Below are 19948 nucleotides of genomic sequence, written 5' to 3'. Positions count from 1 at the left end.
TACTGAACTGGCCTGACTGCAGTCCAGACTTTTTGCCAATTGAAAACATTCAGTGCATAATAAAACAAAAAATCCAGGAACAAAGCCCCAAGAGAGGGACAACATTCCTCTGCTATCCAGCAACTGGTCTCTTCAGTTCCCAGACATTTACTGACAATTGGAGGCTACAAAATGGTCAACATCACTCTCTTCCAACTTTTTTGAGACAAGTTGCTGCCATTTGTTCAAAATGAACTAATATTTTCCATGAAATATTAAAATGTCTCATCTTTAACATCTGATATGTTGTTTGTGTTCTATTGTGAATAAAATATGGGTTGATGACATTGATGAATATGTTTTTTTTTTGCACTTTACACATTGTCCCAACTTCTTATAACTGGGGTTGTAAAATACATATTATATTAACCAACTGTCAGAACAGAAAGTACTTTTGGCAGATAACAATATTGCCTTTGCAATTTAAGAAATAATAAAACCAATACGCTAATTTTATGAGACCCTAGTTTTTCCTTTTGTATAATAATTATTGCTCTTTAATGAAGCAAAACAATCTTTTCCGATTACTTGATTATTCAATGAAATAACGACCTTGCAGCCCTGCTGAAATGTGCTCAACTGGCAATTTAATTCACCCATTCGCACTCACAATCACACACACAGGGATGGGGGAGCTGCTATGCAGCTGGCAAACACTCACCAGGAGTGTTCAACGGCAATTCGACATGTGACCGGAAGAGCCGGGAATTGAACCAACAACTGTGGGACTGGTGAATGACCACTCAACCTCCTGCACCACAGTCGTCCATCATTGTCTGGGTTGCAAAGTGTCCTCATGGTCGAGTTCTGCCTTTGTCACTCTGGCAACATTCTTATCAAATTCACTTCAGCTGCCTCAGTTTTACTGGCACGTGACTTTGCCCACTAAAGCTCAGTAGACCTCTTATTTGCCACAGTATATCATTCAGTCTAAGCCCTGCTCTCCTCATTACATCCACTCATAAAGTCAGTCAGGCCCGGCAGAATAATACAGAGACAAAGACAGATGGAGAGAGACAGGCAGTGACTCAAACAGACAGACAGAGCTGTGTCAAAACCGAAAGCTGCGGCTTTGCCATTCCGGCATGGAGAGCTATAAATGGATGTCTTAATTAAGGTCCCCCAGCCCCACACATGTCACCAGGGGCTGTTGCTGCTACTCACATCCAACTAATATGGTTTTTATAAGGGCCTAGAGGAGGAAAGTGGGGGGTTGGAGAGTGAGCGAACAGTGAAGAAGACGATGGACAGGCAGAGAGATGACGGAATGCTACAGTGCAGCATTTGAAATTTTACTAAATTCCGTTTGCAACACGTCAGTGCTGACAATGGTTAAAAGTGTCTAAATATATACAAATTAAAATTCTGTTCAGAAATCCATCAGATGTTATGGAAAGTAGCTCCTCATATATAAAAGAATAAATACGACTTGACATAAATAAATACGCTCAGTGTTTAAAATCTAGTTTAAAAAAAAAAAAAAAAAAAAACTCACTCACTCCTAACAATTACAGTAATTACAGCTTACGTTTAGGTAATAATTTTACTATTCATCTTCAACTTTCTTTTGCCACCACCAACATCTGACAGTTATTAGAAGTTAAATGCTATACTTTATATAACAACAGATCCTAGGATTACATACGTGTGAAAAAAGCTGCTTGTAGTGATGCAACCGCAAAGTATTGTCACCCACTTTGGTGTGGAAGTGAACAAATATGTAAGAAAATATAAACCGTCTCAGCTCGGTGCTTTTTCTGGTTCATTCTCACCAGCTCTCTTAGTTTAGTTTTTGTCTTTTAACCACGATAAACCCACTGTACACTACATGCCCAGCACCACATGGCAGAAAGTCCAATTGAATAATTCTGTAGCTCCATATCTAGCAATGGGAACCAACCGGTTCAAGTTGTCCAGTTGTTAATTTCTTTTATTAGTGCTGGAGTGTTTCCAAAAAACATGCATCGCAACAAGAACAGTTCATGGTGAACACAAAGATTGTTCAGACCGTCACAATAAACCAGCAGAGTTCACACTCCAAACCTGTGTAGGGCTACTTATTTTCTAAACAGAAAATCAGGGATCAATAAGAAAATCAATTAAAAAAAAATAAAAAATCTGCTAGATTAGCAAGTGTTTGCCGAAGCCAAAACGAGTGATGGGAGTTTTGTCTTTACAATTTATTTCTTCTGCCTCCAATTTGCCAAAATCCAATTGTAATTGCTTTATCGGCCATTTATTGTGAACAAAACGTTAGAAATTACAGCCGACTGTCTTCAGCTCTACTATTACCTACTAAATCACACTCACACTTCCCACTTCTAGTGGGAAATTCCAGTTTAAACTAGTCCAAAATGTAGGCCAAGCAACATGTAGGCCAACCATGGAACACAGCGCGCTAAGAAGCTGTGGGGAGGTGAAATGCAAACATAAATGTAGACATCTCAGCACAAATGATCCCAAAGTCAAAGGTGTTGACAGATGAGCTGTACACATCACTATGCTGATGAGGGAAATATTTACCGTGAACAGATAACAGATGTGATGGTGAATGTTTTTATTTCGATAATGTCTTCCATGTCTGTAATGTCATTGCTATTGGCAGCAAGCGATGTACAGAGGGGGGGAGAGTGAGACATGTGCTGTCAGCTATAGATGTGCTATTGTCACTCCTCATAAGCTGTGGCAGCCTGCTGACTAATTAGACATAACTTTGTTCACTGGGGATTTGAAGAATATTTAAAAATCTTACTTCAGTCACAGACTTGCCTTGGGGAATGTCACTGCATCAAGAAATTCTGGTGTGCGTGTCAATGAAAAAGTCTAGCCCAGCCCCTAAACCTGGAAGAACTCAACAACACTTCATCGTCGTGTGACTTTGAAGGAAATTAGGAGTTTGCTGGTGCAAATACTCTGATGTCGTCAGAACTGACGTGCCATTGCTTTAGAAAGCAGACGCCCTCTTTTATTGTGCACTTGATTTGAATGCCTCCAATTTCCATTTTGCTCAATCTACACTGAGTGTTTCATTATCGCAGACATTTTTACAACCTTAGCAAAAATTTGCAAAGGCCAAAAACGTAACCGTGCTGTTGACAAAGATGTTGATCGCTTTTTGCTATGATTCTTCAAATTGCATCGTGTTTTAAGCTTCCTTGATGTGTCTAGAACTTGGTTGGGGTAATGTATATCCACTAGTTACACAGCATGTCAGAAGAAAAACCAAATCACTTCTAAAGCGTTTATTGTTTTTAGCCTAGGCCTTAGTAACTGTGAAATAGAGAAACTCAGGAATTATCAGCACTCTTATTTAAATTAGCCATGCAGCCAAACTGTCTAGAAGGATGAAGGACCTCAGTGTCACTCCATCAAGCAGGCTTTTATAGTGTAGTGGTGAGATGGAAGTCCCATTGATTACAAGCCATTTGACAGTCCATTTAGAGTTTGCTCAACAGAATTTAAAGAGCACAACGAAGAGATTACCAGAAATTCAAGCACTATGGTGTATGGTGAACACTATACTTTGCTCATCACCTGCTAATACCACCCCTATAGTGAAGCAGGCTGGAGGCAGCATTAGGATATGGGAATGTGGAATAGTTGAGGGGGTAAAATGTAGAGATGTTCTGGAAGAAAATGTCCACTAGAAAGTGGCTTTTGTAATGCAAGGGTTATCAATTCGCACTTTGTCTTTGTATAAAGACATGTTTTTTGAACAATTAGTTTAATCGCGGCACGAAAACAAAGTGCATGTGAATTAGAAGTCCAAACAGAAAAATAAAGCAATTTTGTAGATTGTTTCCACATTTAGACTCGTGGCATTTGCTCATAAATATGCCTGTTTTGCAACCAACATGTCTATGACAGCAATTGTGAAATACAGTTTAAAATGGGACTGTAAATAAGGATATGGAATCTGCCGCAGCATAAACAAAATATGCCAGGAAAACAGAATAGTTACTTGGTACAGCAAGACAATATTTCTGGGGTTGGTTATATATCACCCAAAAGCATCAGGACTTAGACATTTCACAATGGTTTTACATTTAAAAGTCACTTGGGTCCTCAGTAAATTACAGTGAGTCAACAGTAGAGGAGAGCATCATTTTCTAGCTTTCAATCTATTTGGCCCATTTTGCAAGTACAGCTGTCTTATTCTGCATTTGTATTTCAGCTGCATCATGTTTCCTTCTCTATGAGGAAGATACTAATGAACCAAAAACCCATGTACTCTAAGAACAATAAATTCTAACCCCTACTTCACCTATTTTATCCAAACCTGATGCAACTCTGCATCGCTCCTGTAAGGATGAACTACCGATTCCATACATTTTTATGCCAGAATGTAGTGATCTTGACTCCATTTGTTAATATTTCCCTCGTGTTCTGTATTTTAGTTAAACACTGCCTGGAGCGAGACATCATGTAATTAGACTCACAGGTGAGGAGACATTGTGCAAGCCTTGCAAGACTTTGCCTAATTAAAATCTAGAGTTTCCCCCAATTAAGAGGAACAGTGCGCCAGTCTTGCAACTGTGGGTCCCCCAGTGTCACCAAAATTGATACTCGGATATATGGCTTAATTGAGGTTATTGGATTTTAAAGAAAATGGGTTTTTCCCTTTAATACTCAATAAACGCTGATGCAGGTAAATTCTGTGAAAAAAAAAGAAAAAAAAGATTAAACTCTTGTCAATGCATCTTAATCTATGTAATTCCCAAAAAGTCACCAACAAAATACTTGCTGGGAACTGGATGACCTGGATGCTTTATTATTCAACTTAACCTTCATTAACCCTATTTTGAGCTGTAGGTGTCCCTAATAAACTGAAAACTGAGTGAATATTCATTTGTTTTTGCAAAAGTAAAGTCCTAATATCACCATCACTGATCCTTAGTCCTCCCCTCTCCGTCACGTGTCTCTCTGCTGAGCGGGGGTCTACCCCTGGCAGTGGCACAGGTGGGTTTGTAATGTATGATGCTGTCAGTTGTAAAGTCTCCCAGAACCTGCTCACTTTGCCACAATGAAGCATCAAGCCATCTACACTGTGGGCCAAGATGCAAAAAACAGTGAAGTTTAGAAAACTGGAACAAAGTCTTGTTTACTGATGAGTCAAAGTTTCAGGTGTTTGGAGCCAACATTTATCAGAAGCAGAGCTCATGAAAAAAATATGACACCGCCAGAAAAGCACAGAGGTGGATACATGATGATCTTGGGATGCTTTCAATAGTGGGTGATCTGCATCCTCGATCAGCATGTCTACTACTCTACACTGAAGAGCTGTGCCGTTCCCTCTGGACATTTATTGATGGGATATCACGTATGAGGGATATCTTCATTTTTCAGCGAGACATTGACCCCAGGCCTTTGTCCCGCTTGTGTAAGAATTATCTGGAGAAGAAAGTAGCTGCTGGAATATTGTCAGTGATGGCTTCGCAAATCAACCACCAGATCTTAACCCCATGGAGCTGGTGTAAGAAAAGCTGGATCAAGAGTTCAGGAACACTGCCCACCCAGCACAGCTGCAGAAGGCCTGGAAGGAATTCGCACCTGAATATCTGCAAAAACAGATTTGTCCGCCAGTTATTGCTGTAAAAGGGAGGAGTTGGGGGTTTTTTTTGGATGAAGGTAAAACTTAACATGCAAACTTGTTTTAACCTTTATTAAAAATTGTTAAGAATTGTTCAATTATTGAACAACACATATTACTATGTGTGCTATCCATCAATTAGTTTTTCCTGATATCGTTTAATATCATACAATCTCAAAACTCTACAGAAGGGTTCAATAAGGCCAACACTAGCGCAGGAGCCAGTGTTTTGCATAAATGAATTCCATAGTCCATATAGAAATATCAATCACATCACAGTTAAACTGACTGTCACCTTTGATATACATTAAAAAACAGTGCACACACATTTCCCAGATTTCCCGTGAGCTTGTTTGACGACAGACAGAGGGAGGCTGTCTGTGAATGATGGTGGAAGGTTTGTTGCTGTGAATTTAATATTTATTTTTCTCACCCTAGTTTCCGCACAACCCACAGAGATCATAACAGTTATTTACATAGTGTTTGCTCTCATCTTAAAATTCTTTTCTTGCCTAATCAGGGAGCAAGTCATCAGAAAAACAGAACTTATTGAGCATCAGATGAACTATAATATACTACTAGTTTATTTAGGTCCCAGCACCTCACTGAAGTACATTTGGAGAAAACTTTGACAATTTACACAACCAACAAGCAGTTAAGATTATTAAGTCACAGACTAAGATGGAAAACATTGATTACAAGCTCCAAAAATGTATAGAAACTAATATTACACATTGGTTTTATTTTGGTAAAATTCTAGTAACACACGATCTGAAGGAAGCGTATTTGAAGAAGTGTTTTTTTTTTTTGTTTTTTTTTTTTTATTTACCAAAAAGAAAATCATGAACTTAATAAATTTCTATAGTAAGTAGTGCACTGGCTTTTTCCCTAAGTCTAACAAAGTTACTTTCCAAACCTAAATCAATCTTAACCATAGCCTTGTCACATTCCAAAAAAGATTAACAATTGCAAGAAAATGAAATGGCACTGTTTGCAATTTCCTGGTTTTCTGCATAAATTGGTCATTAAATGTTATCAGAACTTCACCCAAATCCCAAAGTCCCAAATATCAACAAATGCCATATTTCTAAGCTGACAAAACCCAAACAGCCATGATCCGTCAATTATATATTGAAGGAAACAGAGTTCCTCACTCATTGAATAAAGAAAAAAAGTTTTCAGGATACTGAGAAGGAGCTTGTGAATAATTATTTATCTGATGAATGAATGAATAAATAATTATGAATCAAAACGGAATAAACTTTTGACTGTCAAGATCCTTTAAATCCGGACATCAATTATTACCTGCTCCTTTCTTTCCCAATGTTTCATTCCCCCTGCATTTAATCTGAACACAGAATCATATACCAGAACATCACTGCCCACTGCTTTTGCCACACATGAAGTCTTAAGACGGTGTAGATGCTCCTTCTTCAATCCACACAACTACATGCTCACTTTTCACCTACACTTTTAAACTTTTTTGGCTCTACATCTCTCTCTCTCTCACTTTTTTAATCTTTCTGGGCCTCCCGCCCATTCCCCCTCTCTTCTGCTCTCATCCAACATGTTCAACGTCAACGTCTGCTGAGAAAAAAAAAATCTTTAATTAAGTTTACTGCTCTAGAGACTTATCCTGCCTCATCTCTCTCTCTCACTGTAGACTTCTTCCTCTCGCCTTTTAACTGGTTTTCTTGCTCATCTCATTCACATCATCACTTCCTTTTCATCGTGTTCGTTCCCTCTATTCCTTTCTGTAGCCCTCCTTTCTGCCCATCTTTTCTTCTCCTCTATGGAAAGTCTCTCCATCTCTGTATGATTCTCCATCCCACTCACACTCCCATCAGGAAACTTCAAGCATCCTTCTTCTGCTCCTCTCCCACTTTCTCCTTGTGTGCTCTAAAGCACTCATGTTCCCAGGGCTCTGATTGGCACGCACCAGATGTTAAACAGCTGCTGCAGAGCACATAGATTGCTCGTTTTTGCCATCCTCCACCTCCCTTGACTTGACTGCTCCCTGTCTGTCAAACTTCTTTCTTTATCTTGCGCTACAGAACAGAGGACAATTCTTGTCCTGTCTTTTTGACCCTCTCTTTTGTCTCTCAGCTGTTGCAGTTGTTGAATGTATGAACTGCTAAAGGTCTAGTTCTATATGACAAATTTTTCCTCATATCAAAACATAACTGAAGCTAATTCACAAAATGAGCCAGGTCCCATGTTTTCCCACAGTTAGTAACACTGTTAATCCTCGGGTGTCTTTGCCAGGTGTGGTCACTTGAGTTTTAACCCTCTGGAGGCAGGTCCGAGTCACTAGCTCTCTTTAAGATAACGTAGCAGATGCTTGAGTTTCTGCATGTCGAAAGTGTCACCGGAGTGAAAAATAATGGTTCACGTGTGTTTAATTGTGCAAATTAGAATGCATCTGGTGATTGTCTCAGATATTCTTGCCTTTTTTTCAACTAATATGTGAAAAGAAATAAATAAATAAATCCTACTAGGATTTTCTCTTTCTTGTGTGGTTTTAGCTCCAACAATATAGTATTTCAAAATGAAAAAAATAAACTTTAAAGTCACACAGGTGAGGTTGGGCGGTAGAAATAAAAAAAGATTTTAAGGTGAAATACAAAAAGGCGAAATCTAAAGTATTCAAAAACGACCAGATGTAACCTAGACTCCAGAGGACTAATTTAGTTCAGCTTCCACTTCTTTCTCACAAATTAGATTTACCAAAGATAATATTTAATATCTGAAGGCAACTGATTTTCTTGAAGCTAGAGAGAAGAGTCTTCAATATCAACTTCAGATCCCTTGTCTGAACAAAGCTTCAGTGAGCTGTGAAGTTTATCATCTCCTACATTGAAGCACATCCAACTTTGCACATTATTTGATCCATTTACAGTAGATGCACTCAGGTATTGGACATATTGGGACGTAGACCAGACCAGAGACCTGTAATATTAAAAATGTGCCAGACATATTAAATGAGCAGAATTTGGACCTGGATCGAATTAGGGTAAGTTTGATCTTGGTTCACTTACATAACGAGTAGCTTAGAGCTCACAGTACAAGTGACAAAAGAATTAAGAAAAATAATGGCGCAAGATACACGGAGCACAGTTTTAATAATGATGCAGTTGTAATTTAATAAGTTTCTACTGTTCTCATTTTATTGTAAATTTAAGTTGACATAAACAGTTTTTTTCAAAGAAGAAACTACAAACCTTTGAGTACATACAGGGGTCAGATAAAAATAGTTCAAATATTTGAAGGTCATTTCCCGAAACCCATTGTTGCATAGATTAGCAGTCTCCCACTCAATAAGACTAATCAAGCTTAATTATACCACAGCGCAAGTCTAAGTGTTGCTGCAGTGTCAGTGTAGCTAAGTGTTCTGGTTTGTCAGAATTTACTGCTGAGCCTTCTGGAGGTGCCGTGGGTTTAATTTAACCAAACATCTGTGGTGGGAGGTGCCCATTTGATAACCCATATACCAAGCTAATTACGCACACATAGATGCTCACCCACACATAAAGAAACCAGCACTCTTGTTGGAGGAGATGAGGAAATGTGTGTAAGCTCTAGTTTAACAGTCCTGCACAAAGTATAGTTATAGAAGACTATTACTTTATTTGATGCAAAGACTAATCACAAAATATCAATCTACAATCTGAGTATGTTCACTCTCGTGCAAGAAAGGAAGCTCTTTTACTTGTGAGTGGGGAAATAATTATTTAATTGTACGTCGATAAAGCATCGAGTTTGTGCCATGCAAGGCTTCACATGGGCAAACACGGGAGGTTCTTCGTCCATTTGATCATATTTCTGACAAAGATAATAATCTTGGGTATATTTGGGATGACTGCGCATCATCTTGTGTATGTGGTTCAGGCTGCTGATAACGGATTTCTTAAGGCAGACTTCTGCAGCTGTAGCTTTTTCCCAGTCCTGGTTTTACATTTACCTGGTGTGTCTTGATGTTGAGACAGTAAAACCCAGAGCCCATATGTTACTCTGCATGACTATCTATCCACTTGATTGGTCAAGAGTAAAAAAGGCAATTTGGAAAAACAGTTTCAACCTGTTTCTCGTTACTGCACTCGAATCCAATGATCCTGTGGAAAGTAAAAACCACTGAGCATGAAATCTTACTGGACTGCTTTATTGTTTTTTCCCACCATGCATATATCCTGCAACTACAGTACCTTCCTCTGTGAATCTGGATCCCCACTATGCAGACATGCCTCCGTATAAGTGTCCTTAGATAACATGTCACACACACACACTCACACGCACTTTAATTGGCTGGTTGGTTGGATGGTTAGTACTTTCCAAAAATACTACAGTAAATCTGTAGTACATTTCGGAGGCCTATATGCCAGTATATTTTCTGGTTTGGAACTCTCACATTACTCTCTCCCGCTTGCCTGGCATTTACTAAACCAGAAATAGTACCTGGAAAAATTAGGAATTCAAGTTTTATGGTTTTGTGCTCTATACAAATCACACGAAACAATAGATTAGTGCTTAGTTTTCAGCTTTATAGATATTGACATGCTGGTATATGGGTTTTGTTTCAGTTAGAGCCATTCTGCCCTTTAAAAACAGACTAAGGTAAAGTCATATTTAATAAAAGATCTGAGAAAATTTGAAATAATTTTACAATTAAAACCTAAAATCTGAATAAATTCTTAATTGTATTTGTCATTTTTTTGTTGAAGACCTTATGCCAATTATATTGAGTAGATTTTAAGAGAGAATTTTTTTTCATTCAAAATTAATTAAATCACTTTATTATTTAAAAAAATTGTGGCAACAATGATATTTCTAGAGTGTAATTGTAACCTTCTTTTTTCTATTTTTTATGCTACATTAAAATACATCTGACTGCTAGATGACCTTATATTTCACAGACAGATTTTCATGATCCCTACCCTGACACGGATAATGCAAAATGTGCAGGTGAGCTGTGCCAATGAAGACAAGAAACACAAAATTCATTTCAATATCAGGAGTAAGGTTGTTTAATGTCCATAATTGCATTACCTGCTCTTATTTTTGTCTGACAGCTGCCAAAGATACAAAATGAATATTTGAAAAGACAAAGAAACACACAATTCTGTTTTATTTGAAAAGGTAAACATTACTCGTCTGCAGAAAGTCAGAGTCTCCTTTCTAACTGGAGGGAAAAGTGCAGCAGCCAAGCTCACGAAGCAAAACCTCTTGTGGTAATGCAATCATTTTGTAAGATCACAATCGATACAGCAAAATCTGAGATATCATCTTTGTTATAACACACATTCTTCTTCCTTGTCAAAACCTGATGGTTCCATTACCAACAATGCAACTCAACCACAGCAGCTAATATGAGCCTGTAGCAGCAGACACGAGGAACAACTACGGAGATCTGTTCAGTTCACTTTTGTCTAACTCCAGATTATTTTTTTACCATTAAAACTTGCAGTTGTGTAACCAAACAAATGCTGACTCGAGTGACATAATGTAGGGACATTTCAGACACTGGAGGTTTTAAAACTCTTTCAAAGTTCCCCTTTAATGCACCAGAACGTTCCTATGATTCTCATTCTTCCATCGATTTGTTGCTTTTTTGCCTCTTTGAACACGACAACTCAAGGAAGGGAATATTTTTCGTATGATATGTAATTAAGCCTTGGGGTAAGCTCTGCTGTCACCCTGTGCTGAATAATTTCTTTGAGGCCAAACATTTATTTCAGGGATTATATGTTATCAGTGTGGTTGAAGATTATCTTAACTTTTGACTAAAAATCAAAGACTAGATTATCAGAAAACTGTTGCCCGATGTCCTGTTTAATTTCCTTCATGAAAAAAGGCTTTACATCTATTAATCCGACGCAGATTTTACAGTATGATAACACCAAATCATTTAATTCTCAGTTCTTTGGTTTTAACTCACTGCCCGGCCTATACCTCAGGGATAACTTCTACTTTGATGATGATCATAAATATGAAGCTATTCAGTGAGTTTAAGTTTATTTCTTCTCAAGCCAACTCCTTACGTCAAAGGTTGAGATAGAATAGTTTGCCTTTTTCAGAAATAACATGTTGTGATAGCTTTTGTGAATTGGTGTCAAGTTCGAAGGCTGATAGGACTGTGGAGGAACCTTACTAAAGTCAAATGATTTGTGCTGTGACCCTAAAGCAGCTTAAATTGAGGAAATCATATGTGGAGTCCTTAGAATTAGACCCTGAAAACAATTTTACAGCCTTTACACTATTATATTGCCTATACATCTTTCCTTTAATTCTCCTGGTGCAATATACTGTATACTTCTCCAGGGCTCTCATTTTTCTTTAACAATTACAGTGTTTGTTCTTAAATCCTGAAAAAAAAAAAAAAAAAAATCTCCTTCCCTTTCCTTTCAGTTTACATGTGCCTTATTTCCCGCCTTTCTCCTGCTCCTTAACACCATCTGTGTTCGTTGAAACACGGTCTCCTAGATGTGACACACATTGATTTTAAAAAGGGGGCAGTGGTTTCCTGGTTGATAGACGTTGGCACATCCAGAAGCCAAGAGGGACAGAGACGGAGAGGGTACACATGCCCCTGTGTAAACACGTTCTGTGGACTCTTATATCTGCTCTGCTGCTTCTCAGGAACGAGCTCACTTACCCTGAAGTCATCTCAGGTTGTGCATTATCATACCGCCCAACCCTCTGAGTTATTCTGCCTACTATTCAAATCACCCTGGAAACTTAGAATTTTGCATCAGGCCCCGGCTCAGAAAACAAATCTAGACATCACTCTGCTGCTCTGATGCAGCGGTGCTGAACATTAAGAGTACAACAGCTGAGAATGCATCGCTTAAAAAACACCCTGCCTTTACAAATGTTTGCAGAGGCATATTGTAGCCGACTATGTTTGTTTAATGTGTTGTAATTTCAAGACGTCTTCGGACTTGTTAGCTTTGAGATATCTCTTTACTTAAGGCGCAGCAGTTCACAGAGAGGCCACAGCCACGGAATCACTCCGTCTGACAGCTCCGACTAAAAGCGGAGAGCATTTTCTTTTTCACGTCAACATCAGGTTAAATGAAAAACACAGAACACAATCCCTAATAAGGGGGTCTTTGGCTGCCATGCACATCATTGCCAAATCTATTAAGTACATCCATTTACATGTGCTACCAACTAAATGACAACAGGCTTAAACAGAGGCCATATGTATGTTGATGTAATTTACCATTATCCTATGAAGATCAAAACTACAAAAACACATTATGCTCCAAATTGGTGTCACCTGACAGAGTCCTGTTACTGCTCTTTACTACATACACTGGTGTGCACAATGCTTTATGCTGTTCTCTAAAGTGAATCAAAACCCACAGCACTGCTGAAATAGGTGCCACTAAATGTATTATGGTAAGTAGTGAGATTCAGCTTTTGATTGTAGTGCATTTGGCAGATATATTCATGTGGTCTTACTCAGTCAGTTTCTTCTGGCAGAACTTGTTCCACTACAGAAAGGCTAATGAGCTCAGTTGGCTGTTCAACAGTGTGAGAAAATTCACAAACATCGCTCTCGCCAAATCAAGATGATCAGTCTAGGGAGAATTTCTCCACCACAGTGCTCCTCCTTTCCTGCGTGCCTCACAGCAGGAGGTGAACCCTAAAGGCCCTGAAAACATATTCTCTCAGACATCTTACATTTCTTAACAATGGGGCTGTTTTGAACAGAACATTTTCACAAAGTTAGTTTTAGTCCAACATGTGCTTTGCTGTCATTTTACACCTCCTTAAATTTATGGCATATACTGGATCTAATGGCATCAGACATGCTCAGATGGGAACTCTGCAGCACACAAATACTGTGTTATATGTTTGAGGAGATGCACATCAGCTACAGTTGAGCTACAGGTCAAGTCATATGTACAAATGAAGGTTTATCCTACCTGCAATGTCCTCATGCTACTCTTTGTACCAGTGATCTTCAGGGGATCTAAGACAAAATAGTGAAATTATTACTGTGCATTATTAAATAATCAAAAGCATTTTAACAGTTTCAGACCAGAGCTTGTGATTATTGTGTTGTGGTTCAATCATGTGAAACAAGATACATTTGACCCATCTAGTCTGACATGACTGCTTGCATTCATCCCAGCTAATAGTTTAAATAAGCTGCAAAATTTAAAGGGCAACAGCAAATGAGAAATTAAAGTAGCATATGCGTTTGTTGTAAATAGAAAACCTATGTAAAATAGGCAACATGGAGAAAAGTGTTGTGGGAGAGTGTAAAGTTATTTTCTATTTAATCTGGGGTCCCTTTGTGCACAAACAGCAATTTGTTGGACAGACTAGTTCCTAATGTTTTTATGACATTCAGGGCTATGTCTCATTTAAATACATTAAATGCAAGTATAAAATCTCCCTGCCACAGTGGATTCCTCCCTGTATGTGTGTTAAACACTGGTACCAAACACTGATGTAGAATGAAGCCCTCTGAGGGACTGATGCTGAAAATTGAAATGTACTTTTATTATTGTTAGATTACTTAAGGTGTTTGTGCTGTCAGACCTCATCGCAGTTGCATTCAGTCACCTATGATTGGCCAGTTATGCTACAGAAACATGAAATATGTTTCACTATACAACATAATGAAGCCAGGTATTATTATTATTATTGTTGTCATCATCATCATCATCATCATCATTATCATACAGCGGATGTGTTTTTAACAGCTGTTCAAACTGCAGCCCATTTAAAACTCGTTGTATAGTGTCACCGATGTCTGTTATCTGTGCATTTTTTTCTAGATTGTGAGAACAGATCTTGTGCCACAACGTTATCAGCAACACACACCGTATTCCTATAGCTACACATTCAACATATAAGCAATAATCTGCCTTTATGGTAATTTTTTAGCTATCAGACACAGAATCTAAAAGAGAGAAAGCACACCGGTGTTTTATCTAAAAGTTATTCAGGAGCAACAGCAGGCAATGCAGAAAACACACTCACCACTCAAATAAGCAACGTAAAGTTAATGATCATAGTGGATAAAAACAACTACAACTACAGTTAAAGGACACCGACAGGGTCAGATAATTACATTAAAGAAAAGGGTTTCAGAGACAAAAAGGAGAAACATACAGCACATGTGATTTGGTTCAGGTAAAACTGACCAGATTTTGAATATAAATTAAAAAAAGGATATCAAACGAGCACAAAAAATATATATGTATATGGGCAGTTTGTCTCAGCACAAACATGTAACACTGTTCATGCCCATATCTTAGTGCTGCTTATGATTCCTGACACGTGGCTGTAAACAGCTCGTACTGGCTAAGTGCACAATGACAGAAAACACATGCACGTGAATACTTCACCTGAGCAGGATTCAAATGACACTGCTGTGGCTTTTCAGTGGTCTCTTCTCTTCTCACAGAGGACGGAGTGGGGGGTGGGGGGGTGGATCAGCAGATGCATCTGATCCAAAAAAGACATAGAGACATAATCAAGCTATCAATCTAATAAGGAGTAATCATACATTTAATGAGAAATTAAGGCCCGTTTCCAGTTATATTAATAGATTTTCAATTCATTTGGCACTGAGTGGAAGACGGAGAGAGACGTGCTGAGCTCCCCCACCTACCTGGCTCACCTGCACTTCATAGCCTGTACCTAACGTCAACAGGAGTGGAAACAGCACCAGACACTGCATCGGGGATAAAACAATAAGCAGATAAAACCTTCTCCAGTTCACGCTTTAACATGGTGGAAGCCTGTAGCTCCATCCACTGGTCATCTGTCATTCATCTCCACCGGTTCAGCTAACAACGTTCGAACCTCTAGTGAGTGACGTAACTAGCAATACACTTATTTTTAGAGATTGTCTTTCTCTTTGGAGCAGTGTTTGTACCGCATGGTAACATTACTGCTAGCTAACACTAAAGTCATATTTTTTATGGTCTTTTCACCACCGTTAACGTCGCGTTTGTGAGTCACTGTAAAATTTCACCACTAGCTTAATATATAACTCGAACTAACTCTGGCGCTGCTCGTGCGTAACTGAATCTTATCGTTTAATGTTTTAAGCGGGCTATTAGCATAACAACAACCATTAGCGCGGTTACCGTTAAACGCTCCCCTATAAACAGATTATGCTAACCGCTAAATGCGTACGCTTCTCGACAATACATCTAACTGCTACCAGCTCCAGCACAAACGTAACTAGCCTCGAATGTAGCGCTAATGTCAGTTGTCTGTGTTACCTTTCGCCGTGACACACGCTTTGCTGAAGTCTTCACGTGCGCAGGATTCACTTCCGCGTGGCCGCACTGCTCGCGCTCCTGACCGTAGCCTGGACTCTTAACACCGCAGGAACCGGCGACACATTAAGGTTCAACGGCTTCTCTTCACGGTTTTCTTCTTTTTCATTTTTCTTCATCACTGTGAAAAAGTACAAATAAAAAATGAAACCCTGCAGAATTGAGAGCAGACAAATTAAACTTTTTAAAAGTCGAAAATATTTATTGACAAATTTTTTTTACATTCGAGCTGCAAACGGTGGGAAAGAAAACCTTTAAAGGTGATTTAAAAAAAAGCAAATATTTTTTTCTAATATTTAATAAAATTGCTAAAAGAAATCTCTGCTACTTAGAGATTGTGCTTAGTACAAAAACGCCAAGTGACACTGTAGAAATACGAATTCAATCAATTAATGTCCTGCTCTGGAAACTTGACTTAAGTATTAGCACCTAAATATGGGCTTCATCAAATACCACAAGTAAACGTACTCAATATGTAGAATAATTTAAGCTATATATTATTATTTGATTATACTTTTGTAAACTTGATGATCCTGTTGCAAAGGTCGAGCTAATTTTAACCACTTAGCATGATTGACTTTTGCAGACTCACTGAAGCTGTAAGATAAATGTAATAAAGTAACATAAAATGTAAATACTCATAATACAAGTATGTCCAAATTGTACTTAAGAACTATACTTGAATAAATGTACTTAGTTACACCACGAACAAAACATGCAGTACAAAATGTTTGCTGTTTTTCTATTAGGCTCTGTAAAAATAAAGCTTCATAGAGGACTTCAAATACTGTACACCGAAGGATTTCAGGTCTTAAAACTACATTTTGACTGCAGGGACTTCCCCTGTCGTATCTTCACACTTCTAACAAATGTGTGACTGATTGAATTATGTAGACCCAAATGACATGTAGTTAACTGGGGGCTTTGGGGAGCCATGGGGATTGGGTAGCTGTTCCCAGTTGATAATCCAGCCTTGCTCATGTGCATTTAATATTTCACACCATCCACAATATTCATCACCAATGCACCGTACAAATTGTAACCTTCTTTGTAATTAATTAACCCAGTATGGGCCATGTGCTGTTTAACCTCCGTTGGTTATATCCACACAGATACTATAGTGGCATGTTAACACTCAAATCAGTGGTACAAAGGGATACTTCTGTCATTTTCCAGGAAAGTAATTGTACTTCAGTATTGGGTTTAAATAAACCCAATGTTAACCAGGTTCAACATCTTAGCTCTACATACTGTAGTAAAGCACTAAACACAAGCTGAGGCTGAATTCTTATTAGTATTTGTCTAAATTACTAGGTACTAGAAATAGTAGAACTTTACCTGAGCATGGACCAGATGAAATCCTCCTGAGATGAGATGACTTTATAGAATTTAATGGCAATCCATCCAATAGTTGCTGGATATTCTGGACAGATTAACAACTGTCACATAGATGCTCACATAGATGAAGAATCTGATTATTTAATGGACTTTCCTGATGGATAAAATAAAATTGTGTAACGTGGTGACTTTGTCCCCTTTATTAAATGTTTGATTTCTCTGTGTGAAATGAGTCCATATTGTCCCTGTCCACTGTTTGACGAGTGATTTCTATAAAGAGCAGTCAGACACAGCAGCTGATGCAGTGACTGTACAGCACTAGAAACGCCACCGCGGCAACAGGCCTGGCTCGTACTATGACTGAGATAAGAAATGATTAGCTGCAAAAACAGCCTGCTCATCTCCTAATGGCAGGTTTCTACTGCCCCTCTCCTTGACCTGCTATTGTTAACCACCACCACAGGGGAGGTGGCATTCAGCTGAATAGTTGTGAGCTTTCTTACAAAGACATATTGGGCTCTGTGATGAACCAACACTGTCTGCCATTAGATCAGAAATAATTTTCTGGAGAACAGGAAAAGTTTAGTTTTCCTGTTTTAGTTTGCTGAGCGAGCAGAGTTTGGTAGCTCGTTCCACCATCGTGAGATCATTGGGCTGAAGAGTTTTGCTTGGCGTCTTCTGTGCGGTGCTGGGACCACCACACATCATTCGTTGGCAGACATCAGCGAACAGGAAAGATTGTAGACCTGAATGAGGGGAGTTGAGATAAGCAGGAGGTGATTGTTGAGGTGATCACCCTGTAGGCGAGAGACAGAGCTTTGAAGCTACAGGAAGCCAGTGTAGAGATCTGAAGAGTGGTGTGACAGAAGTTCTTTTTGGCTGATTAAAAATGAGGTGTGCTGCCAAATTTTGGATCATCTGCAAGGGTTTGATTGTGGATACCAGTCCCATTAACAGAGCGTTGCAGTAACTAAGACAAGATATGACCTGCGCCTGTACAATGAGTTGGGTTGTATATTCCTTGGGGTAGGGTCTGATCTTTATGATGTTGTAGAGGGCAAATCTGCATTCTCTAGAGTCTGAGGAGATTTGGTCATCGATGAGGACCCCCAGATTTCTGGCTGACTTACTGGAGATAATCCCTGCAATCCAATCCCTGATCCAATGTTGATGCCGATATTGTGTTGCATCGAAGGTCTGGCTGGGAAGACTTCAGTCTTGGAGAGGTTGAGCTGAAGATATCTGACAGACAGGCAGAAATGCGTGATGAGAAATTTCTATAGAAGTCATTTTTAAAATTCTAACTGACTTAACACAGGAAAAGTTTGATCTGATTTAATGTCAGTCTAATGTCAGTGTCTGTAAACATCTGGCTTCGACTGTAGATGCAGTGATTTGGGGTAAATGCATTGAGAAGCTAAGACACTCACAATGAAGGCAAAACGTGCTGATGTTTAGCAGGTATGATGTTTAGCATGCACAGCGTACTAGTTTAACATGTTGGCATTGTTGGAAAAATGAATCTATGCATGGTGGTGGCAGTGGAGGAACATTTAATGGTTGCAAAATTTCATTTAAAACCACAGATGGGAACCACGACAAAATGTCAGGAGATGCCTCATCTGGAGGCCGCAAATATGTGCATCACATTTCCCAGCAGTCAGTCCCATAGTTGATGAGATATTTAGGATCAGACTGGCTGACAAAGTTATTCTTCGACATTTCCATTAACATAGATGCACACAGTATTGAGATTAAGCGACCTGCTCTCACCCTGCTCTGTCCAGACTGCAGCAGCTGACCCACATGTGTATCGACTACTACTTCACAGTTTCTCTCTCTGTCTGGTAATCTTCCCAGCTTTCTCCTCCAATCACATTCTTCCCTCTCTTTCTTTTTCTCCTTCTCTTTCTTTTTGCTCTGTCTGGTGTGTCATCCAGCTACCCCCTCCCGCCCTTCCCCATTATCTTCCTTGGTGACCCCAGAGGTCTGTGCGCTGAGCTAACTTGTCATGAATCATTTGGTCAGCAGCCACTGAACATCCCCTCTCCTCCTGCTCTCGTGATCGCCCCGCCTCTCGGTTCTCTCCCTTGTGCCCCCCCATCTCTTGGCAGGCCTCTCGCTCCCCATACCCATCCTCTGTCCTCGTTTTCCTCATTATAATGCCATCTTCCTCCTCCCTTCTTTCTTTTCTTTTGGTTCTGTTTCCCCCTGCAAGACAAAGATCTACATCCTTTACGCTACAGGAAGTAGACCATCACCATCTTTTTTTTCTATTGCAGCAGTATGGAGATTATGGCGGATGGCACAAATGAATCTTGATATGATATCAGAAGAACATCTTACTGGCCTGACTTGCACATTAATCTGAACTGCACTTTGTGTCAGAGGAATTGCTCTTGACAACCTAAAGTGACAGTTAATGAAAGAAGCAAACAAGTCATTACAGGCCTGTCTGACAGTTGGCTATTTTCACTGGCCATTTAAAGAATTCTGTCTCACGAATGTGAAGCCGTTAAGATTTTTTTTCTTAGCATTTCGAGGTGTTTTTTCTGCATTAAATGCAGTATTGTGTTTAATTAGAAAACAAGCATATTTTTGCCAATTTTAAACTGATTTCTAGCAGACATGAACATAGGCAGAGACAGTGAACTTGGACTAAATGAGTTGAGGATGA

General features: G+C 39.1%; 1 long non-coding RNA gene across 2 annotated transcripts in view; it reads right to left on the bottom strand.

Annotated features, from left to right (window-relative positions):
- LOC137127168 (uncharacterized) overlaps positions 1-19948 on the bottom strand; it is a 142411-nt gene that overhangs the window by 13546 nt on the left and 108917 nt on the right. Inside the window, exons 2-6 of one of the 2 annotated variants that reach the window (XR_010914383.1) lie at positions 17272-18513; positions 15877-16054; positions 15258-15320; positions 14992-15091; positions 13558-13604 (exon numbers count right to left, since the gene is read on the bottom strand). This is a non-coding gene — a long non-coding RNA (uncharacterized lncRNA). The remainder of the gene's footprint in view (positions 1-13557; positions 13605-14991; positions 15092-15257; positions 15321-15876; positions 16055-17271; positions 18514-19948) is intronic. The other variant, XR_010914382.1, reaches the window with a different exon arrangement.

This window comes from Channa argus, chromosome 5, assembly GCF_033026475.1.
Source record: "Channa argus isolate prfri chromosome 5, Channa argus male v1.0, whole genome shotgun sequence".
NCBI lineage: Eukaryota > Metazoa > Chordata > Actinopteri > Anabantiformes > Channidae > Channa > Channa argus.
Note: the sequence above shows the minus strand (reverse complement) of the source record. Positions and strands in the feature narration are given on the sequence as shown.